Here is a 6,021-nt window from a genome sequence, read left to right on the forward strand (position 1 = left end):
GGCTGCTCCGGAGGAGGGGAGGAGGCAGGCACCATCCTCTGGGATGCATCTTCGGGTCCGTCTTGCTGCAAACCAGGCGTGGCGCCTGCTGCTCTCATTTTGAAAGCCTGTCTCCTCCTTCAGAAGCATGCCCTGAGCGGTCCTTACCACTGTGTTCCCGGCGTTCCCTTGCTTCCCTCCTCTGCAGGATGCATTCAACATAATTACCCACCAGTGTTGAGGATGCCTGCCAAGCGCTCCGGAGTCTTTGAGGCCACAGTCGCCCGTGGAATGCAGGCCCTGGGCAAACAGTGCTTCTGCCTACGCCCCTTCTCCAGGGCCCTAAGTGGGCATCGTCTCCTCCAGGAGCGCGTCCCGAATCCTCCAGACGATGCCACATGTCCCCCAAGGTTCCCGGCTTTTCCTTATGATAGTGTTTGAGCATGCACGATGCTGTGTAGACACCATCCCCATGTGGGCGAGCGATCACGTCCAGGCCAGCTCCAGGGCTGTGCCGCCGTCCCCACCTCGAGGGAGCTTCCCGAGGACTTGCTGTGTGAGCAGATGCAGGAGCAGGGCTGACTGACAGCTTGGGACTGGAGAAGCGGAGCCCTGCAGTGCAGCCTGGGCCCCTCCCCTCCTGTGGGGGCTTCTTCCCCCGTGGACCACTGATACACTGAAGGGCCTCTGCTCCACTCCTTCTGGCTCCTCATGGAATCAAGGGAATTTTCTAAATCTGAGTTTCCTGTTGAATATCAGCGGATAGCAAGTCCAAGCTCAGAGACAACCTGACTAGTAAGAACCCAGCCAAGGCTCCAGCGTGCACATTGCTCACTGCATGGCCAGGACCATTATTCTTTGTATCATAGGCGATGGGAGGTTGGACCAGCTCTCCTCATTACCAGGGTCCCAGTTCTGAACTTTCTTTCCTCTGCTCCTCATTGGCCAGGTGTTCTAAGGTCCAAGAATTTCTAAATTCATATCAAATTTTAGTCTCCCAACAGCATCTTCATCCCAAGATGAGAGGGACTTGTTTGGAGTGGGTTTGTGAGACTTGGACTATTTTATATTCTAAAATATGGCAAGAGAGACTCTTAAGGAAAGTAATGCATAAGGTACAAGCTCTTATGTCCCAAGGCTTACTTGCGGGGCTTGGCCAGTCCTCAAGGGCTGAGGGCCCTGACCAGCGATGCCCGTGCCCTCACGAGTCCATTAAAATCTCTCCCAAAACATCACAGGTGAGGCCAGTTGCCACAGTTGTGTTACATGTTTCGAAATCCTGAACATATTCCATATCCCAGCAGTAAATGAAGGATGAGGAGGCAGAACACCAAAAATCTCAGCTGCCGAGCTAGGTAATATTCAAATGCAGTATTTTTAAAATTAAAAATGAATGCAGACAATGTCCATGATGAATTAAATATCAAACCTGTAAATGAAGACAGTGTTAGTCTGTCAGGGCTGCCACACCCGTGGCAGGGGAGGTAGCCTGTCAGAAATGCCTTGGCTCACAGCTAAGGGACTGAAGGCCAAGGCCAGGGTGCAGGTGGGCTGGCTCCTCCCGAGGCCCCTGTCCTTGGCAGATGCCCCCTGCTCCCCATGCCCTCACATGGTCGTCCCTCTGTGTCCTGATCCCCTCTTCTTAGACGGACACCAGGCCTATGGGATCAGGGCCTCCTCTGCGGCCCCATTTAATCTTGATTACTTCTTTGATGGACCAATCCCCAAGTAACATTGGGGTCCAGGTTTGCACAGATCTGGGCAGGGAGGGACCACAACTCAGTCTGTGACAGGTGGGACCTGACCCTGCACCTGCCTGGCCCTGACCCATCGGCCCACCCCACCCTGGCCGTGTGTGGAAGTGTAGCTGCCCCAACTCCTACTGGGCTGGACGCCAGTCTGGGCGCCTAAGTCGTAGGCTGGGGGAGCTGCTTCCTGGTGGCTTTACAGCATCCGGAAAATCACAGAACAGGGAACAAGAGACACAACTCTTTCAAGGATCCTGAGTCTCCGCCTTCGCCCTGAAACTGGCTTCTGTCAGATTTGCCTCCGAAGCCCACGGGGTTCCTGAGCTCGAGTCCACCACCCCAGTTTCCCTCCCCCAGCCCCCGGGGAACTTTCAAAACTAGGGAGAAGAGTAAGGAAGAGAGGATGGGGTGCAGTTCCGTGAGCAGGTAAAAGAACAGCAGGCTCACGTTCCTGGGGAGTGAGGCGGACTTGTGCACCCCCACCGGGAAGCGCGGCAGGAGAAAGGAGCCTGACCTGCGTGGAGGGCAGATCACGCTGGGTTCCAGACCTCGGCCGGTCTGGGCCTCCTCCTGGGGCAGAGAGGGGCCCCCAAGGGCCCTTGCGACAGATGGGATCAGATGGGGGCTGAGCCCTCAGGTGACACAGCAAGCTTGGAAGAGAACAAATTCCCTGCGGCTGGTTAGAAGGCCCCTGGGTTATGCCAGTGACCCTGAGGACCACAGAGAGAAGTGGATCCCTTTGACACTGTTTAGGCACAGAAACCATATTTTATTGCCTAGAAGGGTGGCTGAGGAGGTGCAGGGTGGACCACTGGGCAGAGGAAGGGGGATCCACTTCCCCCACTGCTGCTGTGGTGTCGACATTATGATGGACCCTGACAGGTGCAGCAAGAGGAGGACCCGCTTGCAGAGACAGAGACACAAACCAGCGGCCCCTCTTCACACACTGCATTTAATTTTATCCCAGCTTTACTGGGAGCATAATTGACAAATGCAAACTGTGCCTTTAGGGCTGGGGGTTGTGGCTCAGTGGAGAGCACTTTCCCGGCACGTGCAAGGCCCTGGATTGGATCCCCAGGACTGGAAAACAGCTGCACCTCTTCAAGGTGTGCCCCTGCTGCCTCCCCTCTCTGCTTCTGAGAATTCGGCTTCTCAGATCCCTCACGCAGCCCCGCGTGCCTGTGTCCGGCTCGCCCCTCCGCCCCCTCTGCTGTGCTGTGGCGATGGTCGGAAACCCCGCCGAGAGTGTGTCACACGCTGCCTGCCAGACATGCTGCCCTTCTCTCCTCCCCGTCCACTGACATTGCTCCTGAGTCCTGGTCTCACGAACAGTGCTACAGGGCAGATGGGTCCGGGCATCTTCCCATGTGGTGCAACAGATCCATCACAGAGGCAGGAGGGGAGGACGAGGACCCGAAGACCACCCACGACGGCTGCATTCCTGGGTCAGACGCCGGAACCTCCACCTCCCTCTTGGGAACCTCCTGGTGTCATCTGAGCCGGACTGATGGCCTACCACAGGGCCAGTCAACCTAGGGCGTGGCAACCGTCAGAACCCAGCCAGCAAGTGGAGCCGAGAGCCTGTTTCAGGAGGAAGTGGTCAGAGGGCAAATTAGCGGATGGAGGAATGGCGTGAACGGGTGCATCTTCCAGGAAGCCCACTAGGGTTTGCCACAGAAGCTGCATCAGAGGAAGCAAGTGTGGGGTCAAGACCCCGTCTCGTCTCCAGTGGGCTGGGGAGTGAGCACTAGGGGTCAGCAGGCACGGCCCCGGTGGGCAACCCCCGGGGCAGATGGGAGACCCCCCGGGGCAGGTGGGCTCCAGTCCTGCACCGGGGCATGGGAGGAGGCGGGCTTTCTCCCTCCTGAGTGTCTCCTGGTCTGGAGCCTCAGCTCCCTCTCTTGGTTAGACAGTCTGCATTGCCAGTTCTTCAGGGCTCTGTGGTCCAGGCACCGGGCACGCTGGTCTGGGCTGACGGCACCCAACGCCATGGCTTCCTCTTCTCTAAGACGTAAGCCCAGATCTGCTTCTCTGAGCCCCATTTCTTTCCTCGAGAGCTTCAGTGCACTTGATCTGCTTCCTCGTTCAATCTGAATTCAGCAGCTGGGACAATCCCAGCCCTGCTCCTGGCACTCTGCTCTCCCCTACCCACACACCCTGCTGTCCCCTGCCTACACACTCTGCTCTCCCCTGCCCACACACTCTGCTCTCCCCTGCCCACACACCCTGCTGGAAGATCCCACACAAACCAGCTCATGCAAACCAGAAGCCAGGTGGCTCCTTCTGTGTGTAGGAAGTGGGACCCCACGTGATCCAGCTGTGCCACTCCTGGGTTCTTGCCCCAGAGAACCCAAATCCACATCCTGTAGTGACACAGACTCTATAGCAGCACAAGTCACAGAGCCAAGCTATGACACCAGCCCAGGCGTCCTTCAGCAGATGAGTGGATGAAGAAAATGTGGTTCATACACACGATGGAGTTTTTACTCAGCCATGAAGGAGGGTGAAATGCTGTCATTGCTGGTAATCAGAGGAGCCTGGAGAACATCGTGCTAGGGGAAAACAGACTCAGAAATGTTTTCTCTAATCCGTACAAGTCAGAAAAAAGGATGGGAGAAGTTTTCATGAAAATAGATCAGTTAGGATGAGAGGGAAAGGGAGGAAGAGGGGAAGGAACCTGACCAGCTTCTGTTGTGTGTCAACAAATCTATCACAATGAATCCCACTGCTTTGTATGATCACAATGAGTCAATGAAAACCGTTAAAGATCACATGTAGAGACATATTCCTCCTAAAAAGTGTTCTGTCTACTGGGCCCGGGAAACTCCAACCCGGGCCAACGTCTTCTGTGTAAATATTTTAAAGGGTTCTTGGCAATCCTCATTCCTATTCTCGGGCGACAAGGAGAGAGACGTAGATAACCTCTACATCTGTGCATTCAGTCCCAGGGTACCTCTCGCAGGTGGTAGGAACAGCCACTCACGTTCTGTGCACAGTCATTGGTGAATGCGTTTTCCTGGTGCTGAGGGGGAGCCCAGACCCTGTAGGTGCCACGCAAGGCTGTACCACGGCGCAGCCCCTCGACCCCGCCCAGCACCCTGGGCTTCCGAGATCCGGCAGGGCCTTGGAACGTCCCACCAGCCCCGGCAGAATCCGCGCCCCTCTTGCTCAACTGTCTGCTCTTTCCCATTTCCTCACGTGTGTTGATGGTGTAGAAGTTGCTTCATTTTCTTCCTGATGGAAAACCCATCATGGAAACCCAGCTAATCCCTAACCACCCTGTCCCCAGTGGATGGATGCCACCATCCACACAGATAACCACAGCACCTGGTCCTGGGCTTCACTTCCCAGGGTACAAGTTCCCTGCAGGCAACCACGGTCCACAGACATCACTGTAGTGAACCAGAGTTTGAGGCGTTGCCAGAGCAGGGGTGGAACGTGCACGTGACCTGTGGTTTCCATTGTTTTATTGCTGGTAGATCCTACTGTGCCCAACTTATCAATCAAGCTTTCTCGTAGACCTGCCTGCACAGGGAAACCAGCGGGCTGGGTACCTTGCACAGTCCTGGCCCCGCGGGGCTCTTGGGGTGGCTGTAAAGGCCGATATCCAGCACCCTCTCTGGAGGCTATCACCTGCATCAGTAAGAGGGTGCTTCCAACTTCCCGAATGTACTCACCTTGCCCTCCACCCACTCACCCTGGTCAAGGTGAGGAGATATCCTTACGTGTCGCCCTCAAACGTCCTGAGGACAGCACCTCTTTGGCGGGTCCGTGGCCGTGGCCCCCCCCAGTCTAAGCCCCAGCTCACCCACTCTGCTCGCTCTGTGTGTCTCCTCCTCTCCTGGCTGCAACCTGTAAACGTGCAAAAGTCACTCCTACTTCCAAAAGTGCATTTTCAGAGGTGCTACAATGGGTAGGAGCCCCAGGCCGCATGGTCCTTGTGAACAAGATGGAGACCCTCAACCAGGGGGGATTTTGCCCCCGAGGGCACACCAGGTAACGCCTGGACCCCTGCGTGGTGGCAAAACACACACGGCCTCAGTTTCCCCTCTGCGACCTTCCTAGGGGAGGAATTGGGTGGGATTTAACTCTCGTAATCACAGGCAGCCCCCACTACCCTCTACTTCCAGAACTCAAGTCACCAGAGGGAAATTCCACAGCCATCCAGCCAGTCACTCTGCATCCCCTCCCCCAGTCCCAGAAACACCCATCTATCCCTATGCATTTGACCATTTCGGATTTCTTTTTTAATATCACTGGTCCTCCTGGCTCCCAGTGGACAGAAACCAGGGAC

Source organism: Sciurus vulgaris, assembly GCF_902686455.1.
Source record: "Sciurus vulgaris genome assembly, chromosome: 17".
In the NCBI taxonomy this organism is placed as follows: Eukaryota; Metazoa; Chordata; class Mammalia; order Rodentia; family Sciuridae; genus Sciurus; species Sciurus vulgaris.